This window comes from Delphinus delphis, chromosome 18, assembly GCF_949987515.2.
Source record: "Delphinus delphis chromosome 18, mDelDel1.2, whole genome shotgun sequence".
NCBI lineage: Eukaryota > Metazoa > Chordata > Mammalia > Artiodactyla > Delphinidae > Delphinus > Delphinus delphis.
Genome location: NC_082700.1, coordinates 49008968 through 49027991, shown reverse-complemented (window position 1 = coordinate 49027991; position 19024 = coordinate 49008968). Strand labels below are relative to the sequence as shown.

At 39.2% G+C, this 19024-nt stretch overlaps 1 protein-coding gene across 5 annotated transcripts in view; it reads right to left on the bottom strand.

Moving 5' to 3' along the window:
• Nucleotides 1–19024, bottom strand: part of LMO7 (LIM domain 7) — a 121684-nt gene that overhangs the window by 80974 nt on the left and 21686 nt on the right. For all 5 annotated transcript variants that reach the window (XM_059995636.1, XM_059995637.1, XM_059995638.1 and 2 more), the window contains exon 2: nt 15434–15540. The gene's annotated coding sequence lies outside the window, so the exon portion shown is untranslated. The remainder of the gene's footprint in view (nt 1–15433; nt 15541–19024) is intronic.

Genomic DNA, 19024 nt, shown 5'->3' with positions numbered 1-19024 from the left:
CACTACCTAAGAGATAGCTCAAACTCCCCCAGCCAGGATACTCGAGGTACCACTCAAGCTGGTCCCAACCTACCTGTCATCCTCCTCTAATCTGCCAACCTAGACTAGAAACTCATGCCTTGCATACATACCCTTCTCCACAAATAAGTTCAGGCCTCAAGAGCAGAGATCTTACTTAACTTTACTCATTGCTTTGCATCTAAAGGGCTCTCTAAAATGATTAGAACTTCTCATCTCTGTGCCTCTGGATGTGCCAGTCTTCCTGTAGTAGTCTCCCACCTCACTCAAATCCAACTTATCTTCCAGATCCACACTAAAGCCTTACATCTGCCCCAATATCTTAAACCCTCACTCCAGTATGCGATCACTATCATTAATTGCCTAAATACATGTAACTCAGAGCGTGGTGCTCATCAGCACAGCCTGGGAGCTTGCTAGAAATACAGAATCCCAGCCCTGTCCAGACCTAATGAATCAGAATCTGCATTTGAATCAGAGCCCAAGGTGTTTTACGTGCACATTGAAGTTTGAGAAGCACTTGTTTAAAGCACTCTCACTCTCAGTAAAGTCTGGGTAATTTCTCACCCACAGCTTCTAGAAATTACAAATTCTTCTGTATCTCCAAAACTTCCCTCCTATCCAACCAACTTCATGGAGCTCGTGTCTGACAGATACACGTTAACACGTTCAAAATTCCTTTGTTTGACCTTCCTGTCTTTCGTTAGGATACACTTGAAAGCAGAATTATTATAATGGAGAGAAACTGGGTTTGGAGTCCTAATGAGGGTTCCCACTTGTGCTAGGCACATGACCTTGAGTGAGAGGCCAAACCTCTCAGCTTCCATACCTGTATACTCAAGCAGCCACTCTTTCTAACAAAGAGGGTGTAAGATTATACAAGGCATTAAGCAAAGCATTCGAATGTTACTTTCTTTCCACTCTCCTCCACTCCGTCTCTCAAAAGCAGTACTTTTCCTCCTTTTACATATTCAACAGCCTTAAAACAAGTGTTTTCTATTACTGCATCTAACCCATCCCACTAGTTATTTAAAAGGAAATTTTTCCTTCTTTGTATTCTTCTCTTATACGTGTATCTTAGGCTACTGTTAGTTTCAACTATCTTTGGCTTTCTAAAAACATCACATTCACAACATAAAAGTTTAATATTTTTTCCTATGAATGAAAGATTTACATTCAACAACTAGCAAGAAATAACTTCTAATGACTTGGTAGAAGAAGTGATCACTCCACTTGTCCTAAGTCTTAGTAAAGGAATTCTTAAAGTGTCTCTGTGCTTGAGTCATTTCTTGGACTTTGCTTTTCTGAGTCACTATCTGATCCCCCAGGAGTTTCATCTTACCGAAATTAGACAGTGTTATTTACTGTTACACTTGGTGCTTTGTACTTACCACCTGTTTCAAACCCTCCAATGGCTACACTGATAGCAGGACTTGCAGTGATGTACTGAAGTAATTCTTCTTCTTTAATTCAATAAGCTAGGTAATATGACTATAATTTATCTTCTTGCTTTTAGTTTGAGCTTTCAGACAGGACTTCAAATTATCAAGCATTAAGGTTCTACATAAGATTTAATACACAATAACCTAAACTGAAATGAAAATATTATATATATATATTTATATTCTATGTATATATATAAATAATTTATAAGCATTTATTCCCAGCCAAGGATGTTTGGAGGAGGGAGTCATGGTTTAGTTGTTTTTTTTTAAGATAAGTTAATTTTTAATTTTTTTAAGTTTTTAAGGATAAATTTATTTTTAATTTGTTTGTATTTTAAAATTAATACATTAATAAAAACACAGTATTATATTTCATATTTGTGTTTCAGAACTATTTTGACAACCATGTTTCAATGTAATTGGTTTCTCTTGTGATTCTGTGTATTTTATTTTATTTTATCTTTTATTGGGGTATAGTTCTTTTACAATGTTGTGCTAGTTTCTACTGTACAGTGAAGTGGAGTTCCCTGTGCCATATAGCAGGTTCTCATTAGTTGTCTATTTTATACATAGTAGTGTATATATGTTAATCCCAATCTCCCAATTCATCTCACCCCCCTTTCCTCCCTTGGTGTCCATATGCTTGTTCTCTACATCTGTGTCTCTATTTCTGCCTTGCAAACCGGTTCCTCTGTACCATTTTTCTAGATTCCAAAAATATGCGTTAATATACGATATTTGTTTTTCTCTTTCTGACTTACTTCACTCTGTATGACAGTCTCTAGGTCCATCCACGTCTCTACAAATGACCCAATTTCGTTCCTTTTTATGGCCGAGTAATATGCCATTGTGTATATGTATCACATCTTCTTTATCCATTCCTCTGTCGATGGACACTTAGGTTGCTTCCATGACCTGGCTATTGTACACAGTGTCGCAATGAACATTGGGGTGCGTGTGTCTTTTTGAATTATGGTTTTCTCTGGGTATATGCCCAGTAGTGGGATTGCTGGGTCATATGGTAATTCTATTTTTAGTTTTTTAAGGAACCTCCATACTGTTCTCCATAGTGGCTGTATCAATTTATATTCCCCCCAACAGTGCAAGAGGGTTCCCTTTTCTCCACACGCTCTCCAGCATTTGTTGTTTGTAGATTTTCTGATGATGCCCATTCTAACTGGTGAGAGGTGATACCTCATTGTAGTTTTGACTTGCACTTGTCTAATAATTAGTGATGCTGAGCAGCTTTTCATGTGTTTTTTGGCCATCTGTATGTGTTCTTTGGAGAAACATCTATTTAGGTCTTCTGCCCATTTTTTGATTGGGTTGTTTGTTTTATTGATATTGAGTTGCTTGAGCTGTTTATATATATTGGAGAGTAATCCTTTGTCCATTGATTCATTTGCAAATATTTTCTCCCATTCTGAGGGCTGTCTTTTCGTCTTGTTTATGGTTTCCTTTGCTGTGCAAAAGCTTTTAAGTTTCATTAGTTTCCATTTGTTTATTTTTGTTTTTATTTCCATTACTCTAGGAGGTGGATCAAAAAAGATCTTGCTGTGATTTATGCCCAAGGGTGTTCTTCTTATGTTTTCCTCTAAGAGTTTTATAGTGTCGGGTCTTACTTTTAGGCCTTTAATCCATTTTGAGTTTACTTTTGTGTATGGTGTTAGGGAGTGTTCTAATTTCATTCTTTTACATGTAGCTGTCCAGTTTTCCCAGCACCACTTATTGAAGAGACTGTCTTTTCTCCATTGTATATCCTTGCCTCCTTTGTCACAGATTAGTTGACCATAGGTGTGTGGGTTTATCTCTGGGCTTTCTATCCTGTTCCATTGATCTATATTTCTGTTTTTGTGCCAGTACCATACTGTCTTGATTACTGTACCTTTGTAGTATAGTCTGAAGTCAGGCAGTCTGATTCCTCAAGCTCTGTTTTTTTTTTCCTCAAGATTGCTTTGGCTATTCGGGTCTTTTGTGTCTCCAAACAAATTTTAAGATTTTTTGTTCTAGTTCTGTGAAAAATGCCATTGGTACTTTGATAGGGATTGCATTGAATCTGTAGATTGCTTTGGGTAGTAGAGTCATTTTCACAATATTGATTCTTCCAATCCAAGAACATGGTTTATCTCTCCATCTGTTGGTACCATCTTTAATTTCTTTCATAGTGTCTTATAGTTTTCTGCATACAGGTCTTTTGTCTCCCTAGATAAATTTACTCCTAGGTATTTTATTCTTTTTGTTGCAATGGTAAATGGGAGTGTTTCCTTAATTTCTCTTTCAGATTTTTCATCATTAGGATATAGGAGTGCAAGAGATTTCTGTGCATTAATTTGTATCCTGCAACTTTACCAAATTCATTGATTAGCTCTAGTAGTTTTCAGATGGCATCTTTAGGATTCTCTATGTATAGTATCATGTCATCTGCAAACAGTGACAGTTTTACTTCTTTTCCAATTTGTATTCCTTTTAATTCTTTTTCTTCTCTGATTGCCATGGCTAGGACTTCCAAAACTATGTTGAATAATAGTGGCGGGAGTGGACATCCTTGTCTTGTTCCTGATCTTAGAGGAAATGCTTTCATTTCTTCACCACTGAGAATAAGTTGGCTGTGGTTTTGTCCTATATGGGCTTTATTATGTTGAGGTAGGTTCCCTCTATGCCCACTTTCTGGAGAGTTTTTTGGTTTGGTTTTAACAAGTAAAATGAAGCATCAAAAATTGGTAAATTAATAACTTATTTAGAATAATTTCCTGCCAGTTCTGTTTTTAAATATACGTTTCGTGCCAATGCTGTAAAGGTCAAAGTGTGGTAGTATGATCCTGAGCAATTTAGATTAGTAAGGTTTTACAATCCACAGCCTCTAACAGGAATGTTCCATTAGAATGGCAAATACAACTGAACATTCATAACTATCTGTGTAAAGGTCATAAAACCTACAAAGGCCTTTATGTGTGCATATCAATAAAATCCAAATACTCTATTTACTAGACAGGGAGAAAAGACCACACATGTAGCATACTTCTTCTATTCTAAGGTACACATGTGTCTATTTAACATTTCTAAAATAAGGAGATCTTAAAAGCACTGATCTTAGATTTAATGGCACATAGTAATATTGTATCTATTTGAAGTTACTTAGCTCACAAACTAGGGGGAAATTTTAATTATAATATAAAGATATTGGCCATGTATCAAATGAGGTAATATCAGTCATACACACAAATCCATCTGGGCTATAGCTGGCCTGGTTAAGCAGCAACTCAGACAATTTCAGTCCCATAGCACTAGAAAGAATATTAGCAAGTTTTTAAAGTCTGTTCAAGTCTGTTTAGACAATACGGTGGAAGCAATCCAAGCTTTGAAGGCTAAGACACCCCCTGAATTTAAATCCTAGCTCTGTTATTTGCCCAAGATAAGCTAAACAAGTTACTCTTCTCTCTGACTCCCTTCATTTCATGCATTGGAAGCAAAATGGCTGGCTGGGCTGTTACTAGGTTAGAAATAACTAATGTAAAACACCTGACAGATAGCTAGCTGTCTGTCAGGTGTCTAAACCTGATGGAGTAGTTATGAAATATTCCGGACACTGTAGTACAGTGATGCCCTCACCTAGTTGATATTCATCAGTCCAAATCCCTCGTTCCCTTAGAGTTGTAAACTGTAAATCACTGCAATGCTCTTTAAGACACAAAAGCAAACATTAAGACTGAAGAATGCTTTTTTCATCTTCCCCATTTATGGTTTTAAGAACAAGGTAGAGAAAGAGTAGGTTTTTTTTCTCTTCTACCCACCCAGGATTCAGGGTCTGTACACAGCACATATTAAATATTCAATGGCTGCGGCTGACAAGCCACAAGATAAAAGGTGTACAGATGAGAGAACTCAGTACCCCTAGGCTAAGCCTCATGTACCTGTCCACCCTCCCTCTTCAGCCCATCAGGACTGTGCTGCTTCTAGATACCCCAGCAGCAGTAATCTCTGGCTCTAGCGGCTCAAGGCTTACATCAATGGATATCAGTCTTTACGGGAATTTTTTACCCTGACTCTTTCTTGTAAGCAGAATGAAAAAGAGAATGAAAAATATGAGAAAGGACATAGAGCTCTATTTCTTAATCTGGGATGGGCATGCTTTAGACACCAATATTTAATCATACTATTCCTATTTCTCCTCCAAGACAGGGACCAAGCCCTTCTGGTGAAATGAATTCTTCACTAAAATAAAAAAGGATCTAGGGACCCTCAGGGTCTGGTGCCTCAGTCTTTGAAGCCTTTTACAAATTTTCACATACGTTCTTAGTGTGTGTACACGTGTGTGCTCTACTGCACACTTTTGAGATGAATACACATTATACACAAAATAAAGTCTGAGCTCCCCACTTAGCAGAGAATTTTTCTTCTCAATATTAAGTCAAAAGAAGCCTAGTAACATGTCAGCCAAATTGTCTACCCAGACATAGATTCTTTTGAAGATTATTTCCGTTTATCTCAGTAAAAGTGAAAGAAAAAATACAGAACAAAAGCATTTTACAAAGTCTAGCAGCCATCAATGTTATTATAATGTAATGAAATGGTGAAATGTAATAACAGTGATACTTGATATCTAGGGATTTCTCCCCAAAGTGCTCAAAATACACAGCACAAACCCTTCTTAAATTTATGGTGGTTAATGCAAACAGAGCTTAATTCAAAGCAGCTGCTTTTTCCAGGCCACCAAGATCCCCCACTTTTTCCTTTTTTAACTTAAGAAAAACTGGCTTACCTGAAGTGTGTTCATTCAAGTATGTTTTTAACCTACTTATTTTTGAATGGAATTTTATTACACTATCATATGCATTTAATGTGGCAAGTATCCTTAATTAATACAGCAGGTGTACACTTTTCCTTAAAATTAAAGGTTTCTCAGTAACACTTTTGGAACATGTTTTCTTAAGTTTACTGTGTATATTTTGGTCAGTAGTATCTGAAGCAATGCTTTTAAGCTCTTAAGAAAAAGTGACCATCACCCTGCCTCTCAGTTCAGTAGGGATACGCAGAAGGTATGTCTCTGAAAAACGGAGAATCAGTCCATCAGCAGCCAATCCCACCTGGGAGGGCTGCTCAGCATGACAAATTATACCAGGGCAATTACCCCTAAAATATAACTACTCCACTAACCTAGACTCTTTAAAATAACCAATAAATGATCAATATACAACTTTTATACCTATTCAACATTTGATAGCGAGTCTCTTCATTTTAAAAGAACCAAGCTATAATGTTATGTCAAAGCATCAACATGAAAGTATACTTCCTAGTTTCTTGATGTGTTTCACCACGTACAACTGGAAGTAAATAAGAACCAAGGCTCATGACCTCACAAACAGTGCCTATTGCTAGTTATGATTGTTCATGTCCAGAGTTAAAACTACAAATATTTTAGAGAATATAATCAAGACCTTTATGCTATCAGTACAGTAGCCTTTTGATGGACAGCACAGATGGGAGATATCCAAAAGGAGCAGCTAAGTTTTCTGTCTGGGGGACAACATAGCTGCAGTGTGCATTTGAATTCTGTAAACATTATGAACACCTATCCGCCCCCCCGCCAAAAAATTCATAAGGCCTACAAAAGCCTTTTAGAGAACAGCATCTGATCTGATCTTGCCTATCCAAAGGATAACCACCTCTCCTCTCCTAATGACCAAAACGATAAGAATTTTCACAGAAGAGGAAAAATGGGATGAAAATATTAAACCAATCACCAAAGTAAAGTTTTGAATTTGGATTTGTGTTGTGGACTGCTTGTGGTTTCATGTCTTTTTTTTTTTGCTTTTTTAAATATGGAAATAGAAACTTTTTAAGGAAATAAATCCAAATCAAACTACAATATTTCTAACATTTCATAAAATACACAGAAAATTGAGGTCTCAAAAAGTTAATAAAAATTATGCTGGTCCCACATAAACAGGAGGAAGAGTAAATAACTTAGATATACGTTCTCTGGTTTCCAGCTTTGCTATTCTAATGAAACAGATACACTGTAAAAAGCTGACTAAACATACATGTCAGAAAAACATCTGTTTTAATATCTGCTCCTAACTGAAAGAAGAGATAAGTCTAAAATGGCTAAAATTCTCATAAAAAAACAAAGAGCCTATAGCCAATCATCACAATTTAAGTAGCTGGGGGCCAAATTTTTCCCTCCATGTTCTTCTACAGAGCACACATATCTTCACTTCATAGGGTCAAGAATCTGGATATATGTATATGTACAGCTGATTCACTTTGTTATAAAGCAGAAACTAACACACCATCGTAAAGCAATTATACTCCAATAAAGATGTTAAAAAAATAAAATAAATGATCACAATTGATAATTCAGTACCACTTATTGAGCACTACTATATGTCAAGCACTATACACTTTACATACATGACTTTATGAAAATCCGTACAATATCCTTGCGGAGTAGGGCTATCCCCAAATGGTATTATTTGCTAAGCTCCAGGATATTAGCCATTCCATCTCTCTTGTTCACTGAGCAGTAAAGTGATCACAGGGAGGAAAACTAACCTGTCTAAGGTCATTCAGCCACCAGGTGACTGAATGGGATGGGATTAAACCCATGTCAGGCACCTAAAGTCCCTGCTATTGTTAGGATGATCGTCTATTCATGACAATTGATGCACATCAACTGAAATTCTATTCCATCCTGGGTGAGAGAGAAACCCAGCCTGGGGTATACTAGAAACAATTCAAATGAACTGCTAAGAAATCTTCATGTTTCTGTGCGCTCATATTCTTCAAATAGTTTTTATCATGCCAAAGTCAAAGGCAATTTGTGACTTTTTTCAAATTGGCTTTGGTGTTTAATATTAGGCAAAGGTAAGAGGTACCAAGGCAGATAGCTTGACTTTGGAAGAAACAAGGCTTACTGTAAACTTGTTGGTAAAACTTCTTATTAAAGTAACTTTAATGACTTCCCGTTAAGTTACCTCCACTCTTGATTCCTGCTTTTAAAATTTTCTGTCCCTTGCCCTTGAGCTTCTACAAGATATTCCAACTACCTACGTAACAACTATACTTTTCAACCCAAGCCTTAAGCATACATTTAGATTGGTGATGGTATGAGAACATTAAAATGTTTATAAAGCTTCATATAAATATAAGTATGGAACAACATCCCTCAAATGTCAGTTAAAACAATACTAGCATTTATCATTGGACATCGGCATAAGGATTAAAACTTCCACCAAATACTTTGGAAAGTACATGGCCCAACATTCCAATTTTAGTTTTACCCACACAACTGAGAGGAAACACACATTCTTCTTTTAAACTGTATAAGTTTCAGATTGTGTCGCAATATTCTGAAATGATAAGTAAAAGTCTCACCCAGCAAACCAAAAGTTTAGTGACTGCTTTCCCAGATCTGCTTTGCAATTTTGAAAGATGAGGAAGAAAGATAGGAGCACTTAGCAAAGAAATATTCAGTTCTCATCTTCGAAGCCCGGTTTTAAGATTTCCATATCTTCATAATTAAAATCTGATTTTCAAATAAGTATTTAACACCTAAGGTGTCAGGAGGAGATTAAATGCATTATCTCTGCCCTCAGATAGCTTCAAGTCTAGGGAAAAATTAGATGTAGGTAAAAACAAGAAATGCTTTGAAAGCCCAGAAGAGAGACCAACGTCACTTCAATCAGAAGTGTTTCCTGATTAAAAAGCTGAAATGACTGTTCATCTCTATAGTCCCAGAGAGCCCTGTGCATTTAACACAATGTATTCTAACTTAACTTATGAGGACACTTCCTCAATTATAATGTGAACCCCTCTAACGGCAGGACTCCATCTTATTTATGTCTGTATAAGTACCGGCCACAGAGAAGATGCTGAATCAATGCTTGCTGTATGATTGGCAAGTGAATGAAACCAAAATTTCCCCATAGCTGGATTAACTGCCACTTTCTACTCTGTAGCTCCAGCAACAGATGTAAGCACACGCACCTCCCATGTACACCCTTCACTCAAACAATCAGTTAAATCAGACCAGAATATAGCATGAAATTCAGGGAAAAACAATGCTTAACATCTCCAGTGACCGGTGAAGCTCTCATTTTCAAAAATGACTGACAGGACTACAGATATTACAGTGCATGTAACTGTAAAAGTTTGATTAATTCAACATAGGCAGCCCTACGGATAATTAGGTGAAAAAAAGAATCTCTTCAACAAAAATATCTCTTCGGTTTAACCCTTTGAAGGACCACGTTATAAAACAAATGCTATCTGATTGGCGAAGCAAATTCTACCACCTTCCCATGAACTGATTCATGACAACGGCTAATCAAATGAGCCACCAAGTGAGAATCTTTGGAGCAATGAATTTAGGATGGGTTACTTTTGTGGATAAAGATCCTGGCCATCAAAGTCTATAACATGAAGTCTCACCCAGCAGACCAAGACAAAATCAGACCCCATGGCTCTTTGGATTTGAGGGAGTGGGGAGCTGAGGAAGGAGACTTGGCATCCAGAAAGTGTTGATCTATCGAAGAAATAAATTAAGAACTAGAAATGGAGAGAAATAAATGCCAGGTAAAACTGCTAGTTATTCTACAGTTTGTCCCTGCAGCTCATATCCCACCACCTTCTCTGCAGTTGAGCAAACTCTTAGAAATTCAAACTTTGCAATTAAAGATCATTTGAAAAATGTGACCATATATTTTTGCTGCTGGCCTTAAACAGGACTTCGGCAACCCAAAAGAATTAATGTCCCCCTTTCAGTAACTACCTAACACCAGAGAATGAATGGGATAGAGATATATGTGATGCAGTAAACTTCCTTTCTCTTTTATTCTGTTCTAATTACTTGGTAGGGAGGGAGGGAACATTTTAAAATAGCAACATGAATTGACAGGTGGAACTCCCCATACTCAAGTTACAGATCCAAGTTTGGATATCATTAAGGTTGCTTTTTTCCTTTTCGTTTTTTTTAAACAGATTAAGACATTGAGAAACTCATTTGAAAGACACATCTGGAAAAAAAAAGTAGTATAATCAGGTTTAAATGAGAGAAAGTTGAAAATCATACAATTCAAAGTAGGTATATTTTTACTTACATGAATAACAACCTTAAAAAAATACACATACACATTCATATCTCAAGTCAAATTTGGCAGACTGTAAAAGAGAGCCATCTGGGAACTTAATTCCTAAGGCATGACTTTACAGTATTGCTGCAAAATCAAGCACCTTTTGAAGCTTTAGAGATCAGCTAAATCCTTAAAATATCATTTTGAGCCTCCTTTATTTTCACAAGGGAAATACGTGAACATTAATTTCGCTTCCAACTACTGTTCCTTTGGTAACTAGTACATGTAAAAATAACAGATTCTTGATGTCTCCACCCTCCATTTGATAAACAGACCTTTTAAAAAAACTCAGTCAATAATATCTCAAGTCACATTTTAGAACTAAAATATTAATATCGTAAATAACAAAAGAGTAAGTGTACACTAAAAAATACGTTTTCTTTGCATGACAAATATTGTGTTCAAAAGCATCGCCATCCTATAATTGTATTATGAACAGAATGTATCTAAGGAAGTGCGAAAAACTGGATTGGAATGGTAAGGGGGTGGAAAGAGAAAACATGTTTATAATCTGTTCAAATTCTCAGCTTAGAAATTTCAATATATAATTTGGTTTAGAGCAATGGTTTAAATGCAGGACTTAGTCTGAGTCAAAATGCTAGACACAAAATTAAAACCTTTAATGTTCAACTCTACCTTTCTGTCAACTTCAATCCTCCAATACAGGACGTCTGGGCTGCTCTGCTGAGTTGCTTTCCACAACGAGCCATTGTTCTGTGCCTCTTAATGACCAGATGCCACCAAAGCCCATGACACTTGCTGTAGGAGCTCTGCAGTGTGCTGTGGTTGCTCTCCCACAGGCCTTTTAGAGAAAGTGTGCAGAGATGGCCCTGTGGGAGTCACACCCCCTCTTCTCTGCAGATTGTGTGTGTTTCTAAGCTCAGTATGGATATTTGGTAAATGGTTAATAATACAGTGCAGTTAATCATTGGTGCAGAAGCTAAATTTCATGGCCTCATGAAACATCTCAACTAGGACAGGTTCAATCTCAATCTACCATTCATGAAGGCTAAGTCCCCAGTTTGCTTACTACCCTTTCGGGAAGAAAAGGAGTAAAGATACACCCTGTCCATCAAAGTCAGGAATGTCAAAATTAAAAGTATCAACTGACTTTTGCATATATGTAGTCCCAAAATAAGTGGAATAATTCAAACATATTTGGAAAAGTTCAAACTATTACTTCCTTCAAATAAAATAATTCAGTTAGAAAATTAATATGTATAATTACAGAAATATAAAGAGTACCCTAGCTTGTTTGACTAGCGAAAATTGTTACAAAGTAAATGGTAAATCTCAAACTACTGGAAAATAAGATTTGTACTCAGGGTCTGGATTAGTGAAGTGATTCAACAGCAGTGGGTCTTTATATTAATTGCTTCAGCTCTTGCCACTCATTCTCACCACACACAACTCTCCTAGGCTCTGTGTGTCATCTATGCTTTTAATAACATAGATAGTGGACTGTCATCCACTAACAAAAAAAAATACCTCACATTTGCCAACATGTAGTTCTTTGCTCTCAGTATGTTCTGCAAACGTGTATCTTAGATTACATGTGCAGGAAGACCAACAACAGGTCTATGAACTGTTAATGCAGTATCTTAGGGGTTGAATTTTGATAGAGCATTTAAAATAATAAATAGTTTGCCACACTTCTGCTAATTTTTTTTTTTTTCGGTACGCAGGCCTCTCACTGTTGTGGCCTCTCCCATTGGGGTGCACAGGCTCCGGCCACGCAGGCTCCGCGGCCATGGCTCACGGGCCCAGCCGCTCCGCGGCATGTGGGATCTTCCCGGACCGGAGCACGAACCCGTGTCCCCTGCATCGGCAGGCGGACTCTCAACCACTGTGCCACCAGGGAAGACCCCTGAGCTTTTTTTTTTTTTTTTTTTTTTTTACTTTTGCTAATTTTAATGGATGGGCACGGTAATGTCCAAGTACTCACACCTTACTGCACGCTCCAAATACAATGAGCCTTTCCGTAAAACGAACAAACATACTAACACAGAAATACATGTTATTATATTAGTAAGTAAAAAGTCACACTTCAGCTGAAAATTTATGTCAGTATCCTCCCTTCCACACAATCATCTTGCTGGCAGAGTGGAAATCTAAAAATTTGAAGTCAAGCCCTCTCAACCTCAGCACTACTGATATTTGCGATCAGAAATTCTTTGTTACGGAGGCCACTAAATACCCTTTGGAACTGAAGGGTACTTAGCAGCACCCCTGACCCCCAGGATGGCGGTAGCACCCCATCCCAGCTATAACAACCAAAAGTATCTCCAGACGTTGCCAAATGCCCCCAGTTGAGAACCACCAGCCTAACCAACACCAAGGCTTTTAATCTACAATAAATATAGGACAAGATCTTTGACCTACAGAAGCCTCCACGTTACATAAGAACTGAAACTAAAGAGAAATGCATTACTATTTCGTAAGGAATTATTTGCTTTCCTTCACATTTTCCCTTCCTTCTATAAAAATGCCATCTCAGGGCTTCTCTGTGGCACAGTGGTTAAGAATCTGCCCGCCAATGCAGGGGACACGGGTTCGAGCCCTGGTCCGGGAAGATCCCACATGCCGCTGAGCAACTTAAGCCCCTACGCCACAACTACTGAGCCTGCGCTCTAGAGCCCGCGAGCCACAACTACTGAAGCCCACGTGCCACAACTACTGAAGCCCGCGTGCCACAACTACTGAAGCCCGCGAGCCACAACTACTGAAGCCCACGTGCCACAACTACTGAAGCCCGCGCTTTACAGCCCGTGCTCCGCAACAAGAGAAACCACCGCAATAAGAAGCCTGCGCACCGTAACGAAGAGTAGCCCCTGCTCGCCGCAACTAGAGAAAGCCTGCGCGCAGCAGTGAAGACCCAATGCAGCCAAAAATAAATAAATAAATAATTTTTTTTTTAAAAAATGCTATCTCAGGGCAGAGGAGCTCTGGCCAACCAATTAAAGAAGCTGTCTGCCAGCTTTGTCACTCTCCACCCTCCACTTCCTTTGCAGCAGTCCCACGATCGACCCCTGTGCTCTTTGGTCCAACAAGACGGAGCTGTCGGGGCGATGCTCTTAATTAAGAGTGTCGAGGTCCTCATGCAGATGTTCTCACTAGGACTGCTTGGACACCTCTTGCTTTTATGGACTTGTGGTTTCCACTGAAACAAGTTGTTCTGCATACTTCCTACTACGGCTGTAACTACGTGACCTCCCGGTTTCGGTTTGTCACTAACTTAATTTCATTGAAGGCTGAGCTCAGATACTGATTTTTCCTGAACACTTTAGACCCAGTGTCTCATGAAACAGGCTCCAGGCAAGTTTCACTCAAGGGCACTCTTGTTATTAGAAGCCAACAAACATGTTTTATTAAGTTCATAGCCTCCCTGAACATCGGCTACAGAGTTTCAAAACAGTATGATTTTAAGGGGAAAAGACATTTCTTCTTAATAGACAGCAACAACTGAAGAAAAACACTTTGAAAGTTAAAAATTTCTTTGCCCATCAGATAGGTCATATGAGAGAATGCTGATTAGGAAAAATAAATTCATCCATAGTTATTTTTCATGGAAATTAAACATGACCTCGAATACTGCAGAAGTAAACATGCCATTTTGGTGATGAAACTTAGCATCTCTCAACAATCTTCCAATTAATCAGAAATGCTAACAGACCCATCCCTGCTATGCACGTATCACTGCTGTGTCGTTTAGAAATGCTTGTTCAACAGAACTAGAAGCATATAGATATGAAATGGCTTGTTCATTTAAAAATATATCATTGCTTTTAAAAGATTAATCCTACCCAGGTTTTTAGGTTATATGGCTAAAGACAATGTTTACTATAAAAAATATTTATAGACAGGGTTATTCTTCTTTAGAAAAAAATCTTGACCATATTTAAGATTTTACAGTCATTTTTTAATGACTTTAAAGCTATTACAACAGAGATATTAACTCTTCAAACTTAGTCTTTGAATTGGTAAAAGCTAATTTTTTCATTTCTATTATTTCTATAGATAGAATAAGGTGTTTATTTTTTTCCAATGGAAAAATGCTAATTATGTTTAAGAGCCATGATAAGGAGGAAGTCATTATTACAAAATTAAATCATTTTCCTGTCACACTGAGCTGGTAACATGAGTTTATTCTGATTCACTGAAAGCAAATTTAGATTTATAAGAGAAAAATCTTACAAGAGTTTAAAACCAGATTTCCTGAAACCATATACTCAAACACAAACAGCATTTTCCATCTAAAACACAACACAGACACCTGCACACATGTTTTCACACACACACCCCCCCCCCCACTTTCACTTTCTCATCCATACTATTAAGAGAGTGAAAACAGTTCATTTTTAGAAATCAGCCAGTTGACAAAAGTCATTAGCGGTACATGTTGGTCCCAAGCACCGCTGCTTTCCAAATATTAAGTCTCTTTTATCACTGTCCCACTCTCATTTTTATGTTAGCAATCATGTCTTAATTTCAAATAATTTTTACTCTGTAAGCTAAAATATAACCTTCTCCATTTTCTTTATAAATATAATGAGCATCCTCACCATTAGCAACCAAACACTATGATGTTGGACAAGCATTAAAATATAAACCACCATTTTGGCTAATACAGGAATCTAAAATAATAAGATACCATGGTCTCAGTTACAGACAGCTTCACACTCACAATCCCTAAACTATTTCTTAAATGGTCTGTTTTGGAATGCAAACAGAGGAAGAGGGAGGGACAATTTTCCTGTAATCAGAGCTCTCAGAAATTATTTACACTTAAGCCACAAGCCCTAAGTTTAAAAAAACATGTAACAAACCAGTGAAACTTACTTGACAGTGACTCGATTTGATAAATCCTGTAGATCCCCAGGATGGAAAAGCTGGGCTTCTTTCAATCCAATCTGTTCACAAGCTTTCAAAAAAACGTTTATATTATCCTGTGAAAAGAAGTGGAAAGTGATTGCTTAGCCGAGCTCTCTCTCAGACAAAGGTTACCAATTTTTATGATATAACTTCCAAGCTTCAAAGTCCAATTACAGCCAGCAAAAAAGGAGGAAGCAAGACCAAGCCACTCATGTACGTAAAAAAAAATAATATTAATACATGTGCACGTATAGCCTTTCAGTTTTCCAGAGCATAAACGGCAGTGCTCTCTCATGCCAGGCATATGCTGTTCCTGTGATCTTTGTGACTGACACGTTAAACATTACCTGTTATAGGACAAGTGCCTGGCCACTGAGCAGTAATCTACACTTGGATGTCAGCTCTGCTCTGCAAACAAACGCCCTCTTCCCAGCTTTGCACGACAAGCCTCACCTCTCCTCTTTAAAAATAACTCCAGCTACTGACATTCACCCACCCAGAAACTGTTGGCAGGGAAGAAAGAAGAGGAGGAACATTCTGTTTCTATGATTACAAATTACAGAACGACTGTGGAATACCACACCTGGAATCTGGGTTTGGTTGCTAACCCGGCTCCTGACAGACAGGGAAACCACACTGTAGGACCCAGGAGAAGCCCAGTGATCATTGGCTGAGCCGCAGAGCTGAGGTGTGGTCGTTACTCATGCCCTGCACCTGCCTCAGGAAGGGCCTCCACAACGGAAAAATCTAGGTTGCCCTCCTGTCTAACTTCAAAACCCAAATCCTCCATTCACAAACCAAGGCTCTTCATTCACGTCAACAGCTGCACCAACACTGACAATAGTAGAGACACACCGGGTGAGCAAAATTAGCTGGAGCTTCTATCTTTACTCCACTTCAAAAAAGAAAATCCTTTATGGGCTTGAGCTTGTGCAGATGCCATGCGACTCTTCACCTTCCACGTTGTTAGGTTCTCAGGCAAGAGAATGGCCTCCTCACATGCCAGCACAGGCTGGTCCCCTCACACCTGCTGGCAACGCCACATCTGAGGGGTGAGCCGCTCAGGGCCCCTGAAAGCTCACCTCACTCCCTAACAGGTGGCCGCGAGGGTCCTCTCTGCCACGTGGAGAGAGGCAGTTACCCTTTTCCCATGCTGGGAAGCTCATCTCCACAGGAAGAAAAGGCAGGCTGCGATGGCAACGTGGGAGGGAATGATCGAAAGGGAAATGAAGTAAGGTGAAGAGGCTAAATTCAACAGTTTGGGTTCTTGGTGTGTGAGAGGACTTAGGGAAAGGGGAAGCAAATGTATGGCAGAGAAAAACAATGCTGTTAGGGAGCTCAGGGACATTTAAAGAAAACCTGTTTGTAGCGGTAGGATGTTAGTCTAGTGTACGTACTATCAGTAAAAGGCAGCGCGAACTACCTAGCTGAAAGCTGCCATCCATGATTCATTTTATTCATTTTGAACAGAGGTCAAAGATTAAAGGAACTTAAGTCAAAAGTTGAACAGCTCAATGGAAGGCATTCAGTCTGAGGAGCAGTAGGCTCCTCAGGTGTGGTGCCTTAGAAACAGCCCTTGAATAGCTCTCTCAACTTGAGTGCCAGTGAACTGAAGCAACAAGTTACCTGCCCCATACACCCGACATACAATGGTGGGACAGGTGTAGGGTAACCAATAGACACACTCCAGTTCAATGTGTGCAGAAAGGAAAGGTCACTGATTCTGAAGTCCTGCAAAGCATAGGTTGGCAGGTCCTTCATTAGGATTCAAGGCCAGGGAACACCTCCTTCATGGTTTTCTGCTTCACTCTCCGGACACTTGGCTCCGCCTTAAAAATTATCTTTCCATTTCCTTGGAAAGTAGCTTGTGTTTGCAGATGTGTACCTTTCTCAGTCTGCTTCCTGGCTGAAGAAGTTTGGAGGACTAAAGGTCTTTTTATTTTGTAATCCTCTTTCCCTTTCAGTCTAAGTTTACAAAGTTTCTGCAAATATGATTCCCTCAAAGTTTATGCAAATACAATTCCCTCAAAAATACCATATGTCTTCTGTGAATCTTATTGGACTTCACTCCCTTAGACAAAAGCCACAACCACAAATTCCTTCAAGACAAGCCCTTCTCTTCATGTGCTGAGAAGACTGAGAGACACCACCCTTAAGCTTCTTAGAAGCCCTATTGCTAGACCAGACAGATTTCCAAGGTACCACTTTGTATCTTTCTAAGATCTTAAGCAATTGTACAACCACACCCTCAGCTTCATGGTTAGACCATCTTGTTTTCCTGCAAGCGCTCTGAATTTGATCTCTGCCAAAAACCCATTTCTCAATTCTCTTGATATTTTTCAGAAAAAAATTAATCATTTATTAACATAAAGAGACTGATAATTCCCCAAACCAGCAATTCCTGTGACCCCTTGTGTTTACTATTCTACCTGTCACTTCACCTTTCGCATTTTACTATAATCATCAAGAGGAAGCCAGGAAGCACATTAACACTCCACCAGGAAATCATTTCAGCTAGAGCATCTAGTTAATTAGGTACAATTTATAGGTATAAGGGAGTGACTATCACGTGAGAATCACTGGGACCACTTTAGAAGCTGGCTACAATACTTGTACAACAAAGAACAGAGCCTGAACCAAGATGGCGGAGTAGAAGGACGTGCTCTCACTCCCTCTTGCGAGAACACCAGAATCACAACTAACTGCTGAACAATCAAGGACAGGAAGACGCTGGAACTCACCAAAAAAGATACCCCACATCCAAAGACAAAGCAGAAGCCACAATGAGATGGTACGAGGGGCACAATCACAATAAAATCAAATCCCATAACTGCCAGGTGGGTGACTCACAAACTGGAGAACACTTACACCACAGAAGTCCACCCACTGGAGTGAAGGTTCTGAGCCCCACGTCAGGCCTCTGAACCTGGGGGTCCGGCAACGGGAGGAGGAATTCCTAGAGAATCAGACTTTGAAGGCTAGCAGGATTTGATTGCAGGACTCTGACAGGACTTCAGGAAACAGAGACTCCACTCTTGGAGGGCACACACAAAGTAGTGTGCACATCGGGACCCAGGGGAAGCAGCAGTGAACCCAGGGGAGACTGAACCAGATCTACCTGCTGGTGTTGGAGGGTCTCCTGCAGAGGCAGGGGGTGGCTGTGGCTCACCGTGGGGAGGGGGACACTGGTGGCAGAAGTTCTGGAAGGTACTCATTGGCTTGAGCCCTCCCAGAGCCTGCCATGGGTCCCACCAAAAAGCCTGCAGGCTCCAGTGCTGGGTCACCTCACGTCAAACAGGGAGGGAACCCAGACCCACCCATCAGCAGTCAAGAGGATTAAAGTTTTACTGAGCTCTGCCCACCAGAGCAACAGCCAGCTCTACCCACCACCAGTCCCTCTAATCAGGAAACTTGCACAAGCCTCTTAGATAGCCTCATCCACCAGAGGGCAGACAGCAGAAGCAAGAAGAACTACAATCCTGCAGCCTGTGGAACAAAAACCACATTCACAGAAAGATAGACAAGATGCAAAGGCAGAGGGCTATGTACCAGATGAAG